At 39.9% G+C, this 23,382-nt stretch overlaps 1 protein-coding gene across 4 annotated transcripts in view; it reads left to right on the top strand.

Annotated features, from left to right (window-relative positions):
- The first annotated feature begins 268 nt into the window (after nt 1-268).
- Nucleotides 269-23,382, top strand: part of CEP350 (centrosomal protein 350) — a 160,546-nt gene continuing 137,432 nt past the window's right edge. For all 4 annotated transcript variants that reach the window (XM_070384846.1, XM_070384847.1, XM_070384848.1 and 1 more), the window contains exon 1: nt 269-642. The gene's annotated coding sequence lies outside the window, so the exon portion shown is untranslated. The remainder of the gene's footprint in view (nt 643-23,382) is intronic.

The raw sequence follows: 23,382 nt of genomic DNA, 5'->3' as shown, positions 1-23,382 counted from the left end.
GGGGGGGAGACGAAGGGGCGGGGCGGGCGGGGGGGGGGAGGTCTCCGCTGCGGATCTACTTTGGCTCCTCCCAGGTCCCGCAAGGCTCAAACTTCGCCACACAAAACATGGCGCCCTTGAGGTTCCTCTCATCGTTTTATCTCACATTCGCTTCTTGGCCACACTCAACATGGCCCTAACCGAAGGTTGCATTCCTCTGGAGCCGACTCGGGACAGTTCTCGCGAGGTTTGCCCGGACCCTGACTGCTCCCGCCCTGCCTCGCGCCGCCGCCACAGCCACTGCCGCCGGCGCCGCTCCTCCTCCGTGTCAGTTGTTGGGCTGTAATGGCGACTGGGCCGCCGCTGCCGAAGTGACTCCCGGGCGGGGGAGCCGGGCCAGACCTGCGCCAGAGGGAACTGCAGAGAGCCGCAGCTCAGGGGGTGGCTTGCTGTGGGGGAGGGGAGGCAGCCTTTCTGCCTCTCCTTCCTTCTCTGCAGACCGGCGGATCCCGGGAGCCGGTGTGAGGCGGGCAGCCGGTGCGTCCCCGGAGCGGGGAGGCCAGGCCGGGCAGCCCTGGGGCCGGTCGGGGCGGCGTCACTGCACCCTCCGCCAGGCCCCGCGGGATGCGCCGTAGGGGCCGAGGGCGGAGGCGACACTCTCAGGTGAGCTGTGGGGGGACCTGGCTAGGACCGCGGATGCTCGCTGAGCCGCCGCTGCCTCTGTCCGCGGTCCCCGGTCCGCGGCGGCGGCGAGAGAGGCGGGGCGGGGCGCGGGGAGCCCTGGCCCAGCCTGGCGTCCCCCTGAAGGAGCCTCCCTGGGTCCTGAAGCTTTGCTAGGAGGGCCATTCTGAGACCTGGGTTTCAGGTCCCACCGGTGCCTGCCGTGGACGAGATTTCCTTCTTTACCTGCCAGTGCGTGCGACGCCCCCCCCGCCCCCCCGACCCTCCTCTCTTCTGCAAAAGATGTGAGATACATTCTTGCCTTTGGTCTCCAGAGAAGTGTCCCTTCTTCATTTGGAGATCAGGCATATTTTGGGAAATTCCGGGGAACTGGCTACAGTGGCAAGGATGACGAGTTTCTGTTCCTTTTTGGTGGGAATAAACGTTCTCAAGTATAGGGAAAACTTTGATCTTCTGCTTCTCTGGCAGCTGCTGAATGTCGTCTATTCATTTATTCACAAGTGGTGGAGGGGGAGATTTAAAAAGCTTGTACGCTTTGTAAGTTGTCAGTATTCTCCCCCGCCCTCTTTAAAGTGTAGCCTAACATACTAAATGACATTTAATTAATGTCACAAATATGGGTTGGATTTTGACTGGCTTTTCGGATAGGAAGTTTGCACATAGGTATAGATTTTGGTGTGGTTTTGGTGTAGCAGCAAGTCCTCCATATAGGAAAAAAACGCGTTGTCAGGAATACTGATCAGTATCCATGTCTGTACTCCACCTGTTTGTTTTGTTTTGATGGTGATCCTTGTTTTGAGTTTCGAAAAGTCGTTAATGGTTATGTTGCCATGTTAACGATACCTCCTCCAGTCCTGACTTTTAAGGGTTTTAAAAGAATGGCTATTTTAGGCAAATCTAGTAACTGGAAAAGGTTTGTGGAAGCAGTGATAAACCACTCTCCAAAAAACATTTTCGTAGTTTAAAATATTGTTTTTTAAACAAGGCACCGTGCTGCTATTAATCATAACATGAGATTGTGACTTTGGGGGTTTGTTTGTTAGACCTGTGGTAGAAGTTGCCTTAAGCTCATGGGAATGTAATAATTAGTTTTGGTGTGCTAAATTGGCAGACTCCATTCAGTGTAATAAAATAAATCTGAACTGTTGAACTGTCATTGCATTCAATTTAAGATACTTTAATCAGAAAAATAAACACAAAACTAGGATACATTGTATATATGTTTAAGTACATGTGTATCTTATCTTTGCTTAGTGACTAGCAGGGCATGTGTTTGTAATGATGGTTAGTTATAATATGTAAAAAATTTCATGCATATGTAGAAGAATTTCTCTGATTCTCTAAGATATATTGGAGTATGGTGTTATGTAAGAGTGTTAATACTTGAACAACCAGCCTCCTGTTGGGTAATCAATGAATTATGAAGTTTAGAATTTTTTTCTAATGCTCTAATTGCTAGTCTTTTGTCCATTTTATAACACTTTTACTGAAGAAAGGAAGATGAAGTCACTATCTAATAAATTTTGTTGTTAGTTAAATAGCTGTAAGTTACTGTTGGAGCAAAAAGAAGCTGCTGCTAAAATAAATTACATCATTTTTTGGTGTGCTTCCACATAAATTATTTTATTTAGACCTCATAGCAACTTTATGAGGTACATTTGACAAATGTCTTTATTTTGCAGTTGTGGAAATTGACAGGGAATAAATAAATGAACAAGAAAGTTCATTTATTTATGTGAATGATGCTCTTATTTCCACTGATGATCAAAGGCTTTAAAATTTTTATTTACTTCATTGAGGTATAATTGACATATTAGTTTCAGGTGTATAACAATGATTCGATCTTTGTATATATTGTGAAGTGATCATAAATTAGTTAACATCCTAGGATTAATATCACTTAAAATTGAATATTAATATAGATATTTCTGGGATTTGTTTTCTTTTTACATCTAAAAAAGTTATTTTTTCTTCCTTTTGGTAAGCCAGAAGTTCCTTATATTGATGACTGTCAGTTCTTTAAAAAATTAGTATTTTCATAGCATTAGGTTAATTAGTAACAAGCCATGAATTATTGTAGTGAATTGCTTTACTTCTATATGTACTTTTTGGTTGAACAATGTTCTTAAGAAATGGTAGTTAATTTGTCATCTTTCATTTTGTTTGGATACTGAGAGTGCTGTCATTTTTAGTGTTTCAGATAGTTTATATTTTTGTTTAGTTGAAACAAATATTCAAGCCACAAGCAGCATCACTGAAAAGTATTGACATCTTGGTGATTTTATTATAGAATCGATGATTTTAAAAGTTAACTTGCCGCCTGTATTTGTGATTGCTAATTTTGCCTTGTGGGGCAAGTTGTGAAGTAATTTTCTTTATTGACTTTTTTTTTCCATGTCAATTTCTAATGTCACAAAATAGCCTCCTCCCAAACCTGAATTATCAAAAGATTGCAGTCTTTTTTTGTGTGTTAATATTTTTTTGTTCAGTGAGCAAGTATAACTGCACATTTGCTAGTGGTTTCTTTGGGTTATTTGCCTTTCTCATCTCGCTGTAAGTTCCATGATGGCAGAGATTGTCTATCAACTATTGTGCACCCAGTGCCTAGCACACAGAAAAATAGTCAATAAATATTGGCTGAATAAACTGACTAGAGAGTGGTGTTGGTATAGTATATAAACGAAGTAAAATACTAGTTCATGGTTCCTAAGCACACATCAGCTCTTCTTAGGAATATACTTCACAGGTAAACTCAGCTTTGGTAGGTGGCAGGGGAATGACAGCCTGGGATTAAAAGATATTGAGAATAAGCCACAGGTAGATCCTAAAAACTTTATTGACTATTTTAATGATTTGCCTAGATGTTCTGGCAATAGTTATTGTAATTTAAAGGAAATGGGAGCTTTAAGACCCTGACCTGTTACACTAGTATTGTAATTACAGCCTTTAATAACCTTAAGTCACTTCTTAATTACAGCATTGGGAGTTTTAAATCTTAAAGGCTAGCTAGTCCAATTCCCACGTTTTATACATAAGTAAATAGACGATCATATAGAGGAAATATCTCACCCATAGTTGATTTCATAACTGAAGACTCCACTATGCAGACTCTACTACATTTGTTTAATATGAAGATACTTATCAAATGAGAGGGTAATTGTGATCAACCAGCAATCTCTTCTCTATAAGAAGAAATTGTATAAGTATTAGTTAAAAACTCAAAAGAGGCTTCACTTTTCATGAATCAAAAATATTTTTTAACTTAAACATGAATCTCAACCCTCTTCTCTGTCATTGGGACTATAACGTGGTACAGCTGTTTCTGGAAGGAAATTTGGCATTACCTATCAAAATTAAAACTGCACATATTATTTGGTAGAGTCATTTCTTTTTTAGGAGTTTACAGAAATTTTAATACAGAAGCACAAGAACACATCTATAAGGATGATCATTTTAGTATTATTATAAATAGATGTCTATAACATTTATAAATAGTAAAAAAAGTCCTAAATGTCCATTGGTAAGGGCATAGTTAAAATTACAGCATATTTATGCTGTGACATACGATGCACTTATTAACAGATTGAGGGAGAGCTATACTTCCTTCATGAGAAGTAACTGAGTGTTTCTTTGAGCACAGGGACCATGCAGCCCATTTTCTGGGATCACATCCTAACCATTTATTAGCTGTGACCATTAGCAGGTTACTTAAACTCATCTGTAAAGTGGATATAATCATAGTTCTCACCTGCCAGAGCTGTTGTGAGAATTAAATGAGTTAATGTTTAAGCCCTAAGTAAGCACAGAGAACCTGCCTGCCAGTGCAGGAGACATAAAAGGCATAAGTTCGATCCCTGGGTCTGGAAGATCCCCTGGAGGAGGGCGGCATGGTAACCCACTCCAGTATTCTTTTCTGGAGAATCCCCATAAACAGAGGAGCCTGGCGGACCAGAGTCAGACATGACTGAAGTGATTTAGCATGCACGCACGCACGCCCTACATATGTATTTGCAATTATTGTTATGTTCTGACAGGGAAGAATGTTCATGATATAATATCGAATGAAAAAAATTAGTTGCACTAACTGTGGAATGTGATTCAGTGTAAAAACAAAAACAGGCAAAGAAATGTAGTTTGATTTTGTTTTGATTTTGTATGTGCATAGGAAAGGCTCTGTAAGGGATAGACATTAAACTATTAGCCGTGTTTATGGCTGGGAGAGTAGATGACTTTCTTTTTTTTTTCCTTTAGACATTTTTGTGTTCTTAATTGTAAGTTCCACTTTTTATCATTTTTGAAAATTTTTCTGAAAACAATATTGAGGTAGAATTTTTCTCTATTATACAAAAATATACATGTATTTTTGAATATAATTTTTCAGAGAGCTACAGAGTTCATTCACAGAATATCACATGATTAGGTTCTATTTTAAAACTTTTATTAATGGAGAGTTAAAACTAATCTATGAAAATTTCAAGTGAGTGTATTTATTTTCTTCTCACCTTGTGACCTTACATTATTATTTCTTAATTTACAAAGTAAGCACATAGACTGGATCTGTGTTTCTTAAACCTTGGATCCCCCGGCCATGCTGTGATGCTGTGAGGTACCTGGGAGCACTGTAGTAAACTCTCCTGGGCACAGTGGGATGTTTCTAAATTCTTGAGGGAAACAGTTATACTTGACAACTGTGGGTTCAGTTCAGTTCAGTTCAGTCACTCAGTCGTGTCCGACTTTTTGCAACCCCATGGACTGCAGCACGCCAAGCCTCCCTGTCCATCACCAACTCCCAGAGTTTACTCAAACTCATGTCCATTGAGTCGATGGTGCCATCCAACCATCTCATCCTCTGTCATCCCCTTCTCCTCCTGCCTTCAGTCTTCCCCACCATCAGGGTCTTTTCAAATGAATCAGCTCTTTGCATCAGGCGGCCAAAGTATTGGAGTTTCAGCTTCAACGTCAATCCTTCCAATAAACATTCAGGACTGATTTCCTTTAGGATATACTGGATCTCCTTGCAGTCCAAGGGACTCTCAAGAGTCTTCTCCAACACCACAGTTCAAAAGCATCAATTTTTTGGTGCTCGGCCCTCTTTATAGTCCAACATTCACATCCATATATGACCACTTTGAAACCATAGCCTTGACTGGATGGACCTTTGTTGACAAAGTAATGTCTCTGCTTTTTAACATGCTGTCTTGGTTGGTCATAACTTTTCTTCCAAGGAGTAAGTGTCTTTTTATTTCATGGCTGCAGTCACCATCTGCAGTGATTTTGGAGCCCAGAAAAATAAAGTCTGCCACTGTTTCCACTGTTTCTCCATCTGTTTGCCGTGAAGTGATGGGACCAGATGCCATGATCTTTGTTTTCTGAATGTTGAGCTTTAAGCCAACTTTTTCACTCTCCTCTTTCACTTTCATCAAGAGGCTCTTTGGTTCCTCTTCACTTTCTGCCATAAGGGTGGTGTCATCTGCATATCTGAGGTTATTGATATTTCTCCTAGCAATCTTGATTCCAGCTTGAGCTTCCTCCAGCTCAGCGTTTCTCATGATGTACTCTGCATATAAGTTAAATAAGCACAGTGATTGTATACAGCCTTGACGTACTCCTTTTCCTATTTGGAACCAGTCTTTTGTTCCATGTCCCATTCTAACTGTTGCTTCTGGACCTGCATATAGGTTTCTCAAGAAGCAGGAAAGGTGGTCTGGTATTCCCATCTCTTTCAGAATTTTCCACAGTTTATCGTGATCCACACAGTCAAAGGCTTTGGCATAGTCAATAAAGCAGAAATAGATGTTTTTCTGGAACTCTCTTGCTTTTTTGATGATCCAGCGGATGTTGGCAATTTGATCTCTGGTTCCTCTGCCTTTTCTAAAACCAACTTGAACATCTGGAAGTTCACGGTTCACGTGTTGTTGAAACCTGAGAATTTTGAGCATTACTTTGCTAGCGTGTGAGATGAGTGCAATTGTGCGGTAGTTTGAGCGTTCTTTGGCATTACCTTTCTTTGGTATTGGAATGAAAACTGCCCTTTTCCAGTCCTGTGGCCACTGCTGAGTTTTCCAAATGTGCTGACATATTGAGTGCAGCACTTTCACACCATCATCTTTGGAATATTTGGCATCTGTGAGCCCTTGATCAAACTATTAGTTTGAGATACTGTGCTTGAGTTTGTGTTCCTTTCCTTTGGGAGTCTTTTGAAGACAATGTGTCTTCAAAAAGCTAGAATTTGCTGTTTGGCTCAGGAAACTCAAACAGGGGCTCTGTATCAATCTAGAGGGGTAGGATAGGGAGGGGAAATGAGAGGGAGGTTCAAAAGGGAGGGGATATAGGTATACCTATGGCTGATTCATGTTGCGGTTTGACAGAAAACAACAAAATTCTGTAAAGCAATTATCCTTCAATTAAAAAATAAAAAAAAGAAAGCTAGGTTTTGGTGGTGGTTGTGATTAAAGGAAAGTTCTGTGCAAAAATCAGTGTGAAACAGTAAATCAAAGTGGCTGTATCCAAAGTGATTTCAAGGTTTGAAAAATTATGTATTATCTATTAGGTGCACACATCCCATTAGTAGGTAATTGTGGTTATTTAGTAATTAAAATATTTCTTTTAATTTGCTATGTGTTTTTCAGTTGCTACTAAGTTGTTAAGCTATAAATACTTATTAGGTTGTATGGACCTAACTGCCTAATAAATGGGGCTATTTCCATTAAATATTTTTTTAGCCTATGAGCACTGTGAAAAATAACTGATACACTAAAGATTCTGTGAACTGAGAAAGCTTGGGAACCTCATGAACTCTTTGGGACACTCACAGTATAAAATAGATTTTCCACGGGAACATAATACACATAGCTACATATATATTTTTATGTAAAATGAAATGGAAGCTTCACTTTAAAAATCCAATACACTCTGATATTTCAATGTAGTTTTATTTGGTTTCAATAAAAAATTCAAGCTTCAGCCCACCAGGTTGATTTCGTTTTGATCTGCTAATGGTTCCATTACTGATATTTGAAAAAGATGAGGCTAGGTGACTCCTCACTTTCAACTCTAACATGCTGTGTTCTCTGTAATTAGTTATAAATGGAGTTGGACTACACTTCCATAGATATATCTCTGAAAATCTGTGTAGATGCTTCACTCTCTTGTTGAAATGATGAAACATTTAAATTCTGTAGAGAAATAATGATGTAAAGGAGGTCTTGTTATAGATGAAAGGATATTTTTGCAACCAGAAGAATTGGATTTATCTTTGATAAGTTTGGGGTTAAGTGATTTTTAAAAAAAAATAACCAATTAAATTTTTTGTTGTTGTAAGTGGACTTTTTTTTTTTCTTCTTCCCTTTCCTCAGTCGTGTCTGACTCTTTGCGACCCTATGGACAGTAGCCTACCAGGCTCCGCCGTCCATGGGATTTTCCAGGCAAGGATACTGGAGTGGGCTGCCATTTCCTTCTCCTTAAGTGGACTTTTTAAAAACTAGATTTAAAAATCATGCATGAGTAATAATAGCACTGGGTTCATATATGTTAACAGGCTTCATTTCATTCATGATTTCATGTCTAAATTTATAAGAGTATTTTAATTTATTTTAGTTTGGGGCTTATTTTAAAATATAAAATGTATCTGTATAACTGTTATTTTATAATCCTTATTTTTTTAATATATTACCACGAGAGAAATTTTTGCTTTCCAGTGGTTAACCTCTTCATATTATATGAAATACCTTTGGGTTTTTTTGTTTTTGTTTCTTTTGCTCTGTTTGCATTTACGAATTGGATTCTGATAGTTATCAGTGGGGCCATCATTCAGCAGAGAGGTCTGAGGCACCTAGTATGTGCTGTGTACTGTGCATGGACTAGGGCTATAAAGAATAAAACATCATCCCCACAGTCCCATGTAAAAGACAGATATGTAAATAATAGTATGGGGGTTGGGGAGGTAAGAGGAAAGGTAAAGTGCTATAGATCCACAAAATGGGAGCGACTGCACAGTGTCAAGAAGTCAGAGGCTTCCAATGAAATAAAAAATTGTATTTGTTTCCTTAACAGCCTCTAAATTAGCTAAATTATTGAATGTTGAAGAAAACTTCTGAAAATTATTTTTCCTTGCTTGTTTCCTCACAAGGTGATAAATGCAATCCTTACCCAGCCTTCTGTACTCCAGAGGCCAGACTGCTTTAACAAATTCAAAAGCATATCCACTGGAAAATCTGCTTTCTCAGACTCTCACTCTTTCTCCGCAGAGTTAACCAGTGTTAATGGTTTCTTCTGTATTAGGGAAGCTTTTGTAGTGAAAATTTCATACTTTAGGGGAAAAAAAAAATCCTGATTCGTACCATAAGACACTTTTATAGGGATATATTCCTTGAAATCAATTTAGAGGAGTAAATATTCAGAGTGGATAACTAGATAGTAGGTGGAACAAAATATAGGTTCCTATTTTTAGGGTTTTAAAAATAAAAGACTAGGGGTACCTTTAGTTAGGCTCTGGTTTAGCTCTTCATTTCATATCAGTGGAAGACATTGCATTCTTTGCAATCCTTATCCAGCCTCTTATACTCCAGAGGCCAAACTGGTACCAAATATTACAGGTTTTTTTTGGATTTCCTGGATTATAGGCAGTCATTCTTCATTTGTAAAAGTAGTTGTTGAGGTTTGTATATTGTACATGAGAAGAGGTAAGGCTAATTCTCAGATCTCAGATGGTAAAAGCATCTGCCTACAAAGCGGGAGACCCGGGTTCGATCCCTGGCTTAGGAAGATCCCCTGGAGAAGGAAATGGCAACCCACTCCAGTATTCTTGCCTGGAAAATTCCATGGACAGAGGAGCCTGGCAGGCTACAGTCCATGGGGTTGCAAAGAGTCAGACACGACTGAGCGCCTTCACTTCATTAGGGGAGTATTGGTTACTCTGAGAATTTACATGGAACAGTACAGGTCTGATTTAGAGCTGGAATGTTTTCCACTTTTCCTAGCCTGGTCCTTAGTAAATTTGTCCACTTTGAGACTAGATAGTATGATTATTGCAGGGTTGGTTTTCTCAACCTTTCAGGCAGGGATGGTTGTTACATAGGGTCTGATAAAGATGAGAGAAATGAAGCAAAGGTATGGAAAGTACTCCTTGGGAGAGCCAGAACAAAGTCACATCTTTCATCTTTTATCCCCAGTACCTGGCACATAGTTGGTGCTCAGTAAAAAGTTGAGCTGAATGAGTCTATGTGACTGAATGAGAGTGCTGTCAGTAAATGTGAAAGGAAAATTTACTGCTAGAAGATACTTGAGAGTTGGCTGTTTCAAAGTGTCACATCTTATTTGTATATACATATGATAAATATGGGCTTCCCAGGTAGCACTAGTGGTAAAGAGTCCACCTACTAGTGCAGGAGATGTAAGAGACGTGGGTTTGGTCCCTGGGTTGGGAAGATCCCGTGGAGGAGGGCCTGGGAGCCTACTCCAATATTCCCGCCTGGAGAATCTCTTGGACAGAGAAGCCTGGTGGGCTTCAGTCCATAGGGTCGCAAAGAGTCGGACGTGACTGAAGCAGCTTAGCATGCACGCACTTGTGATAGATACAGATCAGTGTTTCTCATACCTCTCCGTGTCAAGAAGACACATTATATTCTTGATTTATTGAAAATTCAAGGAGCTTTTATGTGGACTATATCTACTGATATATATTTTATTAGAAATTTAAACATTTATTTATTTAAAATAGCCATAAACTCATATCATATTGGGCTTCCCTGGTGGCTCAGATGGTAAAGAATCTGCCTGCAATGCAGGAGACTTTGGTTCAGTCCCTGAGTTGGGAAGATCCCCTGGAGAAGGGACTATTAATACATAACAGTTTTAAATAAAAAAATAGCTATATTTTTCAAAACAAAAAAAAATTAGAAAGTGGCGTTGTTTGGCAGTTTTCAAATCTTTTTAATGCTTGATCTAATAGAAGGTACCTGGATTCTCATATCTGCTTCTGTATTCAGTCTGTGTGATATATGTCATGGAGCCTTCGGGAAACTCCACTACATGCACTCTGATGAGAGTGAAAAAGACAAATAAAGTCTTCATGTTATTATGGAAATAATTATAAGTTTAAAGACACCCTCAAAATGGTCTTATAGATCCTCAGAGATGCCTGGACCATACTCTGAGAGCTGGTGGTATAGATTATAAATTCAAAGGGTCTTAGAGGTCATATAGTATAATTATTGACTTCTTGTGGGTATTTCTTGCTTGTGCAACTGGAGTGCGATAGGAAACACCTCTTTTGGTTTTTGGGAATAATCATGAGTTGGATTTTGGAGATGATAAGTGTGATGTGCTTTGAGATTTCTAAATAAGCAGTTGGTTATATGGGCTAGGCTATCAGAGATGAGATCTGACCATAGTTTCAGAAATCAATAACATAGGCTCTGTGTCACTGTATTGCTCTTGGTCTTCTTACACTACTGTAAACTTAATTTTCAGAAAACTTGAGAATACTTTTGTTATTTATTTGACTGAGGAGTTTTAGTGTAAATTTTACAGTGAGTTTAACTGCCATCTTACAGAGAAACAAGTTGTTTTGTGTAAAAGTCAAAGCATAAATGAACAATACTGCTTTGTTCAGACTAAAGTCAGATATCACAAGAACTAAAAAAGAAACTGTATTTGGCAATTTACTCTATATGCATCAAGTAAAATATAAATGAAAGCTCCAAACAATGAACTCAAAAATAAAAATGGCGAGTGTGTGTATGGGAAAGGAGAGGGTTGCAGAAGCAGTGGAGTAGTGGTGGGGAAAGGACTGACAGCTAACTTCCAAACCATAGCTCAGGGTGAGACTAACTTGCCAGTAGAAAATGGAAACACAGTTTCAAAAAAGCTATGATAAATGGTATAAAAAGAATCTAGTTAAAAGTGATATAAATAAAAAGCAGGAAAACCTATAAATCAAATAAGACTGCAACGAAAAAACTATTTGCTTGATAACAGTCATAATCTAAGGCCAACAAGGAGTTCATACTTCATGGATCACCAAAATATTGACCTCATAAGAGAAGTAAGTACAGTCTAAGAGACGACCAACCAGAACTGAGAAATTTAAAGGAATTATATTTACGTTTTGTCTTTCCCTTTTACTATGCAGGCTAAGAGTTCATAAATAGGGAGAATGGAAAAAAAGAAAAAGTAACTTTTAGAGGAAAGGGACCATAAGAACACTTCATCTGTTTTAACATTTCCTCACTCCAGGTTCTCTCAAGAAACTTGGTAACCATCAATTATATTTTCTCTCATATGTATCTCTAGCCTTCTTTTCTCTCTGAGATTCTTCTTATCATCATTTATACTTAATCAAATCTTACTTAAACACAAAAATCCCTCAACACAATACCCTCCTCCGTTACTGCTGTTTTTTCCTTTACAGACTTCTCAAAAGAGTCGAATCCGTTTTCTGTCAGTGTTTAGAAGATACTTTTCAGTCTCTCTCCAAGCAGTTCCAGTGAATTTGCTACCCCCATTTCTCTGCATTTAGCTCTCAGTAAAATCACCAAAGAGCTCTTTATCTGTAAACCTAGTGAGCATTTTCAGATAGCAAATTCTCAACCTGCTTGGCCTTTTGGCAGCATTCATCTCATCTGACCACTCTCTTGACATATTCTCTTTCCTTTGACTTCTATACACTACACTCTGATTTTCTACCTCCACTCTACTTCCCTTTCTCGGTCTCCTTTGCTAGCTAGTCCTTGTCTTTCAAATCTTGAGGTGCAAGAGAGTTTGACCTTGGGTTCTTTTCTTCTCTAGTACTGTGTTTTCTCCCTGGGTGACCTTTCCTATGCCCAAAGCTATCATCTGTATGCCAGTGACTGCCATTATATGAATGACCATTAGTACCTTTCAGAGGTTTGAGAAAGGGAGAGATCTAGATTTAATTTCCAGTTCTGTCTTTTATTAGCTGAATGACCTAGGACTAGTTCCATTGTCTGATACTATTTCTTCATCAGTACAATGAGTATAGGAATATTGCCTCATGAGATTGGAAATAATGTGTGAAAAGTAATGTGCTCCCTTGGCCCACATAGAAGAAACATGGACTATATTAGCTGTGGTTATTTCCTACTAAATGCTCTCATGTTCATCCGCCATAGTGTTAGAGGTCTGTGATTTTGCTTCCTGGTTTAAAATGATTGTTGTTGTCAAGTGTTCTGGAACTTCAGGAGAGAGATGCTGTCAGGTGGTTGGGGAATAGGATTAGTTCTCTCCACTGATGCTTATCTTTATGGGATCAACAGTGTTTTGGGGCTTCAGGCTTCAAAGAGTAGATTGAAGATGATTTCTAGAGCTGTAGTTCTCAAAGCTCATATGTATTGGGATTTCTGTAGACCTTTAAAAATACAGGTTTTTTTACTTCTCAGATCCACTGTGGAGAAGGCAATGGCACCCCACTCCAGTGTTCTTGCCTGGAGAATCCCAGGGACGGGGGAGCCTGGTGGGCTGCCATCTGTGGGGTTGCACAGAGTCAGACATGACTGAAGCGACTTAGCAGCAGCAGCAGATCCACTGATTCAGAATCTCTTGGAGTAGAGCCTTGGCATCTGTTTTTAATGTGTTATCCAGGTGATATCTCCTCTAGAACTTCTTGAGAAAGTATACTCAAGAGACAGGAACTCCGCAGCTGCTTGGTGAAAGGCATTGCCTGGCTGCTTAGAATCTTACTTATAGTGGGAATGATTGGGAATGTAGAATTTTTGTTATTGGGTTTCAGTATACATCAGAGTTCATATCTGCTGAGGATATACACTCAAGAACATCATGATACTTCCAGAATCAGGAAATTTGATTGCTAACAGACATGGAATTCTTTTTTTTTTTTTTTTTATATATTTTTGACTGTGCTAGACTTTTGCTGCTCTTCATAGGCCCTCTCAGCTATGGTGAGCACAGACCACCCATTGCTCACCCCCTGCCCCCCCAGTTGTGGAGTACAGGCTCTGGGGCACACGGACCTCAGTAGTTGCAGCCCTCAGGCTCAGCATTTATGGTGTATGGGCCCAGTTGCTCTGTGGCACATAGAATCCTCCCGGACCAGGAATCAAACCCATGTCCCCTTCATTGGCAGGCGGATTCTCATTCACTGTGCCACCAGGGAAGTCCCAGACATGGAATTCTCAACAAGGCAGGTGTGTTTGCCAAATTGTAACCTGACAGTTTGCAATGATGTGTGAATGTTCAGTTGCTAAGTCGTGTCTGACCCCATGGACTGCAGCCCGTCAGGCTCCTCTGTCCAGTATTCCAGGGAAGAATATTAGAGTGGGTTGCCATTTCCTCCTCTAGGGGATCTTCCCAACTCAGGGATCAAACCTGTGTCTCCTACCCCTCCTGCATTGGCAGGTGAATTTTTTTTACCACTGTTCCACTTGGGAAGCCCTCTAGTGATACCCTTCTAGTAATTCCCACAAAGTATCTGTTTAGCTGGGGCCGTACCATTCCCCTCCAAAAAACACTAAGATTTTTCATGAGGTTGAAACTATGGGTCTAGTAGTTAATCTTTTCTCTGGGTGAGTAGCTGGGAGAAATGTCTTCCTTTTCTGAGTAGTTTCTGCTGTTCAGTGAATCTTGATTACAGTGTATAAGTGAAGTGAGAGTCACTTAGTTGTGTCCGACTCTTTGTGACCCCATGGAGTATATAGTTCATGGAATTCTTGAGGCCAGAATACTGGAGTGGGTTCCCTTCTCCAGGGGAATCTTCCTAACCCAGGTCTCCTGCACTGCAGGTGGAATCTTTACCAGCTGAGCCACCAGGGAAGCCCAAGAATACTGGAGTGGGTAGCCTATTCCTTCTCTAGCGGACCTTCCCAACCCAGGGAATCAAACTGGAGTCTCCTGCATCCCAGGTGGATTCTTTATCAGCTGAGCTACAGGATTTATTTCTCCAGTTTAACTGCTCATTACCTTGTACATGTCTAGAGAGTGAATAAATGAACCTCAAATACAGTTTATACATAGTTCTTGTACTGTTTTTTGACCCAATTGTAATAAGGCCTTTACTTGATTATAGCCCTAGCAATAACATTGTCTTTTGCTCCTGTCTTCTGATTCATTGTACATTAATGATGGATGATGTATTTTTACCAAATGACTCCCATTTTTTCCATGGTGTTGTACATTTAACTTATTAAATGGTTACCTGTAGACCTCTTCTTTGCCCTGCTATCAGCAAGGTCGATTACACTTTTTGTATGTGTGCCTTGTAGTTTATTTTGCCACATATTCTTATAGGCTACTTGCAATTCATCAATAGGGTATGAATTCCATTCCTTTGTTTCCCATTTCTTTTTTTTCCTCACTGGCTTACTGGTCTAGTGATATAGGTTAATTGTGTTCCTCTTCCTTTATATGAGTAGTTTTCTAGCCTGGCTTTCTTTTTTTTTTGGCCATGCCTCGCAACTTGTGGGAACTTAGTTCCCTGACCAGGGATCGAAACCAGGCCCTTCACAGTGAGAATGTGGAGTCCTAATCTCTGGACCTGCCAGGGAATTCTTAGCCTGGTTTTTCATCCACCTCTTCTGCTTCTGTGATCGTGTTGCTTGTCACTTCTAATGATCTACTTCACTCTCTTTCCTATATATCCTTTCACTGGCAGCTCTTTCTTTGATTCCTTTTTATTTTTTCCTGTTTCTATTTGTTTATATGTATGTCTCTCTCACTGAATTGTGAACATTAAATTCAGTTCAGTCGCTCAGTTGTGTCTGACTCTTTGCGACCCCATGAACCACAGCACGCCAGGCTTCCCTGTCCATCACCAGCTCCTAGAATTTACCCAAACTCATGTCCATTGAGTTGGTAATGCCATCTAACCATCTCATCTTCTGTCGTCCCCTTCTCCTCCTGCCTTCAATCTTTCCTAACATCAGGGTCTTTTCAAATGAGTCAGCTCTTTGCATCAGGTGGCCAAAGTATTGGAGTTTCAGCTTCAACATCAGTCCTTCCAATGAACACTCAGGGCCGATTTCCTTTAGGATGGACTGGTTGGATCTCCTTGCAGTCCAAGGGACTCAGAAGAGTCTTATCCAGCACCACAGTTCAAAACCGTCAATTCTTTGGTGCTCAGCCCTGTTTATAGTCCAACATTCACATACATATATGACTACTTTAAAACCATAGCCTTGACTAGACAGACCTTTGTAATGTCTCTGCTTTTTAATATGCTGTCTAGGTTGGTCATAACTTTCCTTCCAAGGAGTAAGCGTCTTTTAATTTCATGGCTGTGATCACCATCTGCAGTGATTTTGGAGCCCCCAAAAATAAAGTCAGCCACTGTTTCCACTGTTTCCCCATCTGTTTGCCGTGAAGTGATGGGACCAGATGCCATGATCTTCGTTTTCTGAATGTTGAGCTTTAAGCCAACTTTTTCACTCTCCTCTTTCACTTTCATCAAGAGGCTCTTTAGTTCCTCTTCACTTTCTGCCGTAAGGGTGGTGTCATCTGCATATCTGAGGTTATTGATATTTCTCCTAGCAATCTTGATTCCAGCTTGAGCTTCCTCCAGCTCAGCGTTTCTCATGATGTACTCTGCATATAAGTTAAATAAGCACGGTGATTGTATACAGCCTTGATGTACTCCTTTTCCTATTTGGAACCAGTCTGTTGTTCCATGTCCCATTCTAACTGTTGCTTCTGGACCTGCATATAGGTTTCTCAAGAGGCAGGTAAGGTGGCCTGGTATTCCCATCTCTTTAAGAATTTTCCACAGTTAATTGTGATCCACACAGTCAAAGGCCTTGGCATAGTCAATAAAGCAGAAATAGATGTTTTCCTGGAACTCTCTTGCTTTTTCAGTGATCCAGCGAATGTTGGCAATTTGATATCTGGTTCCTCTGCCTTTTCTAAAACCAACTTGAACATCTGGAAGTTCATGGTTCATGTGTTGCTGAAGCCTGGCTTGGAGAATTTTGAGCATTACTTTACTAGCGTGTGTGATGAGTGCAATTGTGTGGTAGTTTGAGCATTCTTTGGCATTGTCTTTCTTTGGGATTGGAATGAAAACTGACCTTTTCCAGTCCTGTGGCCACTGTTGAGTTTTCCAAATTTGCTGACATATTGATTGCAGCACTTTCACAACATCATCATTTAGGATTTGAAACAGCTCAACTGGAATTCCATCACCTCCACTAGTTTTGTTTGTAGTGATGCTTGCTTTCTAAGGCCCACTTGACTTCACATTCCAGAATGTCTGGCTGTAGGTGAGTGATCACTCCACTGTGATTATCTGAGTCATGAAGATCTTTTTTGTACAGTTCTTCTGTGTATTCTTGCCACCTCTTCTTAATATCTTCTGCTTCTGTTAGGTCCATACCATTTCTGTCCTTTATTGAGTTCATCTTTGCGTGAAATGTTCCCTTGGTATCTCTAATTTTCTTGAAGAGATCTCTAGTCTTTCCCATTCTATTGTTTTCCTCTGTTTCTTTGCACTGATCATTGAGGAGGACTTTCTTATCTCTCCTTGCTATTCTTTGGAACTCTGCATTCAAATGGGTATATCTTTCCTTTTTTCCTTTTCTTTTTGCTTCTCTTCTTTTCACAGCTATTTCTAAGCCTCCTCAGATGGCCATTTTTCTTTTTTGCATTTCTTTTTTTTGGGGATGGTCTTGATTCCTGTCTCCTATACAATGTCACGAACCTCCGTCCATAGTTCATCAGGCACTCTATCAGATCTAGTCCCTTAAATCTATTTCTCACTTCCACTGTATAATCATAAGGGATTTGATTTAGGTCATACATGAATGGTCTAGTGGTTTTGAATTTGGCAATAAGGAGTTCATGATCTGAGCCACAGTTAGCTCCTGGTCTTATTTTTGCTGACTGTATAGAACTTCTCCATCTTTGGCTGCAAAGAATATAATCAGTCTGATTTCGGTGTTGACCATTGGTGATGTCCATGTGTAGAGTCTTCTCTTGTGTTGTTGGAAGAGGGTGTTTGCTATGCCCAGTGCATTTTCTTGGCAAAACTATTAGCCTTTGCCCTGCTTCATTCTGTACTCCAAGGCCAAGTTTGCCTGTTACTCCAGGTATTTCTTGACTTCCTACTTTTGCATTCCAGTCCCTTATAATGAAAAGGACATCTTTTTTGGGTGTTAGTTCTAAAAGGTCTTGGAGGTCTTCACAGAACCGTTCAACTTAAGCTTCTTCAGCATTACTGGTCAGGGCATAGACTTGGATTACTGTGATATTGAATGGTTTGCCTTGGAAACGAACAGAGATCGTTTTGTTGTTTTTGAGTTTGCATCCAAGTACTGCATTTTGGACTCTCTTGTTGACCGTGATGGCTACTCCATTTTTTCTAAGGGATTCCTGCCCACAGTAGTAGATATAATGGTCATCTGAGTTAAATTCACCCATTCCAGTCCATCCTAGTTCGCTGATTCCTAGAATGTTTACATTCACGCTTGCCATCTCTTGTTTGACCACTTCCAATTTGCCTTTATTCCTGGACCTAACATCCCAGGTTCCTATGCAATATTGCTTTTTACAGCATCAAACCTTGCTTCTATCACCAGTCACATCCACAACTAGGTGTTGTTTTTGCTTTGGTTCTATCCCTTCATTCTTTCTGGAGTTATTTCTCCACTGATCTCCAGTAGCATATTGGGCACCTACCAACCTGGGGAGTTCATTTTTCAGTGTCCTATCTTTTTGCCTTTTCATACTGTTCATGGGGTTCTCAAGGCAAAAATACTGAAGTGGTTTGCCATTCCCTTCTCCAGTGGACCACATTCTGTCAGACCTCTCCACCATGACCCGTCTTGGGTGGCCCCACTTGGCATGGCATAGTTTCATTGAGTTAGACAAGCTGTGTTCCGTGTGATCAAATTGGCTAGTTGTCTGTGATTGTGGTTTCAGTCTGTCTGCCCTCTGATGCCCTCTTGCAACACCTACCGTCTTACTTGGGTTTCTCTTACCTTGGGCGTGGGGTATCTCTTCATGGCTTCTCCAGTGAAGCACAGCGGCTGCTCCTTACCTTGGAAATGGGGTAGCTCCTCTTGGCCGCCGCCCCTGAGCTTGGACGTGGGGTGGTAATTAAGTACTCATTGACTGAATGAATGATTGTGTGTGTGAGGATAAGTGCTGTAGAAAGTGAATAAAATGGTATGGGAAACAGATGAAGTAGTAATTCTTAAGGGACTGCCTGGGAAAGATTTATAGGAGATGACATTAGAGGTTGGTCTTGAAGGGTATTACTGCTAGAGAAAATTTAGGAAAAGAAGATATGGAGATAATGAAAGTTTCGATGTTTAGAGAAAGCATGCTAGGTATAGCTGTTTGACAGGAGCAGTTGGTATACTGTGACAATAGCGAGGGGTAAGACAAAATTAAGGGTTGTGAAGAGTTCAGACTTCCATCGTGCTAAGGGATTTGGAACTTTATCCTATAGATGATAGTCACTGAAGAGTTACAAAAGTAGAGTTGCTAGGATCTGTTGTAGAAAGGTAACTTTGGTTGTAGTATGGAGAATGTTAGGAGCAGAATAATTTAGGAAGCTTTTTTACTATAATTTAGGCTAAAGATGATGCTCTTACAGAGGCAAGGGGAAGAGAGAAATTAGAAATATTTTAAAGATTTATTTTTCAGCATCTTTGCAGAGGCATGTTTTACATATTGTAACATCTTAAAGTTAGCATTGACTTGGTAACTCAGTAAATAATGAAGTGAGGAAAAGGCAGGGATGTCAAAGATGAGATGGATGCATGGTAATCCCATTTGCTAAGAGAACAAGAAGAAGGAACCATTTTGAATATAGATGATAATGAATTTGGTTCTGAACTTGATAAGTTTGAAAGGCCAGTTGAACTGGGAGATGCACCATCAAGTAGACTGAAAACTTGGGTCCAGAGCTCAGAGAACAATTCAGGACATAAAAATATGGTGACGTTTAGGAAGTAGTTGAAACCATGAAACTGTGTGAGTTTGCCTGGGAACAAGGAGCACAAAAAGAAGATGCCTAGGAATGGAATCAGGAAGAAATAGAAAATATGAACAGATTGATTACTAGTAATGACATTTAATCAGGAATCAAACATCTCCCAAGAAACAAAAAGTCCAGGACCAGATGGCCTCATGGGAATTCTACCAAACATTTAAAGAAGAGTTAATACTGTCCTTCTCAAACTGTTCCAAAAAATTGAAGAGGAAGGAATACTTTTAGACTCATTCTTCAAGGCCAGAGTTACCTTGATAGTAAAATTAGACAAAGACCCTACAAAATGAAGGAAGGAAGAAAGAGAAATTGCAGATCAATATTACTGATGAACATAGATGCAAAAATCCTCAACAAAATATTAGCAAACCTAATTCAAGAATACATTAAAAGTAAACACCATGATCAAGTGGGCTTTATTCCAGAGATGCAAGGATGGGTCAATATCTGCAAATCAATCAACCTGATACATGACATTAAAAAAATGAATAAAAATCACACAATCATCTCAATAGATGCTGAAAAATCATTTGACATAACATAGCATCCATTTATGATAAAAACTCTAAACATAGTGGGTATAGAGGAAGTATGCCTTAATGTAATAAAGCCTGTATATGACAAACCCACAGCTAACATTATACTCAACAGTGAAAAGCCCAAAGCTTTTGTTTTAAGATTGGGGACAAGATAAAAATACCCACATCCGTCACTTTTATTCACATAGTAGTGGAAGTCCTCCAGTTCAGTTCAGTAGCTCAGTCATGTCCGACTTCGCGACCCCATGAATTGCAGCACACCAGGCCTCCCTGTCCATCACCAACTCCTGGAATTTACCCAAACTCATGTCCATTGAGTTGGTGATGCCATCTAACCATCTCATCCTCTGTCATCCCCTTCTCCTCCTGCCTTCGATCTTTCCCAGCATCAGGGTCTTTTCAAATGAGTCAGCTCTTCACATCAGGTGGCCAAAGTATTGGAGTTTCAGCTTCAACATCAGTCCTTCCAATGAACACCCAGGACTGATTTCCTTTAGCATGGACTGGTTGGATCTCCTTGCAGTCCAAGGGACTCTCAAGAGTCTTCTCCAGCACCACAGTTCAAAAGCATCGCTTCTTCTGCTCTCAGCTTTCTTTATAGTCCAACTCTCACATCCATACATGACTACTGGAAAGTCCTAGCCACAGCTATTGGATCAAAAAAAGAAAGAAAGAAAAAAAAGGCATCCAGATTGAAAGGGAAGAAGTAAAACTGTCACGATTTGCAGATGATGTGATACTATGTATGGAGAACCCTAACAGCTCCACCAAAAAACTGTTATGCATAATAAATGAATTCAGTGAAGTTTTAGAACACAAAAGTAATATACAGAAACTGTTACATTTTTATACAGTAATAACTTTCAGAAAGAAAAATTAGGAAAACAGTCCCATTTACAGTTGCATTAAGAAAAAATATACCCAGAAGTAAATTTAACCAATAAAGTGAAAAACCTGTACTCTTCAAGCTGTAAGACATTGATGAAAGAAATTAAAGGTGACACAGATAAATGAAAAGAGATACAGTCCAATGTTCATGGACTGGGAAAAATAATATTGTTAAAACCCATACTACCCAAAACAGTCTTATGTAATCCCTGAAATGGCATTTTTTACAGAACTAGAGCAAATAATCCTAAAATTTGTATGGAACTGCAAAAGTTAGTAAAAGAAAAGTTTTGATAGATTAGATTCTCTTCTTTCTATGAGGAGATTTTTTTTTTCATTGTAGTTATTCCTCAATGATTCTTTTTTCTATTTTTATAGAAAATGGTGACATATGTATTATATATTCTTAAGTGAAGAACAAACCTGCTTAAATAGATTTTATTAATAACATTTATTGGGCATGGGATAACCATGGATTATGAAAGGTGAATTATTGTCAAATTGAAGTACTTCATGATACTGAACATATTATAGAATTTAATTAAAATTATAATTATAAACCTAAGCTAGGATTTGGTTATTTCATGTTATCTGAAAATACTTTGGGAGAGGGGAGAATAAACTGGAAGATTGGATTGACATATACACACTACTATATATAAAATAGGTAACTATGAAGGACCTACTGTGGGCTTCCTTGGTGGCCACTTAAGTGGTGGGAGACATGGTTTTGATCCCTGGGTCGGGAAGATTCCTTGGAGAATGAAATGGCAACACGCTTCAGTATTCTTGACTGGGAAATCCCATGGACAGAGGAGCCTGGTGGGCCACAGTCTATGGGGTAGCTAGAGTTGGACATGACTTAGCTACTAAACAACAACAAAGGACCTACATTATAGCTCAGGGAACTCTACTCAATAATCTGTAATGGCCTTTTTGGGAAAAGAATTTAAAAAAGAGTGGGGCTCTTCATCAAGAGGCTCTTTAGTTCCTCTTCACTTTCTGCCATAAGGGTGGTGTCATCTGCATATCTGAGGTTATGTATATGTATATGTATAATTGATTCACTTTGCTGTACACCTGAAACTAACACAACATTATTATTCAGCTGCTGCTGCTGCTGCTCACTAACTTCACCGGTGTTCCTGGCCTTTTGTCTACCCATCACCCTGACTTTTAGCAGGCATTTATTGATAGAGCCATACAGGTCATTATAGTTTTTATATATTTTTATTTTATATACTTTCCTTTTTATACACTTTTCCTATTCCTTTCTGGAATTCCTTGAGTCCCCCACCTCTGGGGCTGCTCTGGTGCTAAGTCGCTTCAGTTGTGCCTGACTCTGTGCGACCCCATAGACAACAGCCCACCAGGCTCCGCCGTCCCTGGGATTCTCCAGGCAAGAACACTGGAGTGGGTTGCCATTTCCTTCTCCAATGCATGAAAGTGAAAAGTGAAAGTGAAGTCGTTCAGTAGTGCCCGACTCTTAGCGACCCCCATGGACTGCTATACGCTAGTAAAAATTTAAAGAAAAAAGAAAATACTTTTAACTGAAGTTTAATATATATTGAAAAAGTATATGAATGTACAGTTTGGTGAAGTCTTACAAACTGAACACACCCAAAAAGTCAGCACCCAAATCAGTTCAGTTCAGTTGCTCAGTTGTGTTCAACTCTTTGCAACCCCATGGACTGCAGCACACCAGGCTTCTCTGTCCATCACCAACTCCTGGAGCTTACTCAAACTCATGTCCATTGAGTCGGTGGTGCCATCCAACCATCTCATCCTCTGTCGTCCCCTTCTTCTCCCGCCCCCAATCTTTCCCAGCATCAGGGTCTTTTCAAATGAGTCAGTTCTTCGCATCAAGTGGCCAAAGAATTGGAGTTTCAGCTTCAACATCAGTCCTTCCAATGAACAGGACTGGTTTCCTTTAGGATGGAAGGGATGCTCAAGAGTCTTCTCCAACACCACAGTTCAAAAGCATCAATTCTTTGGTGCTCAGCCCTCTTATAGTCCAACATTCATGTCCATACATAACTGCTGGAAAAACCATAGCCTTGACTAGATGGACCTTTGTTGGTAATGTCTCTTTTTATTATGCTGTCTAGGTTGGTCATAGCTTTTCTTCCAAGGAGTTAGTGTCTTTTTATTTTGTGACTGTAGTCACTATCTGCAGTGATTTTGGAGCCTGAAAAAATAAAGTCTCTCACAGTTTCCATTGTTTCCCCATCTATTTGCCATGAAGTGATGGGACCAGATGCCATGATCTTTGTTTTCTGAATGTTGAAGCTGTAAGCCAACTTTTTCACTCTCCTCTTTCACTTTCATCAAGAGGCT

This window comes from Bos mutus, chromosome 16 (genome assembly GCF_027580195.1).
Source record: "Bos mutus isolate GX-2022 chromosome 16, NWIPB_WYAK_1.1, whole genome shotgun sequence".
NCBI classification, from domain to species: Eukaryota; Metazoa; Chordata; class Mammalia; order Artiodactyla; family Bovidae; genus Bos; species Bos mutus.
The sequence above is the reverse complement of the archived record's forward strand: the minus strand, read 5'-3'. Positions and strand labels throughout refer to the sequence as shown.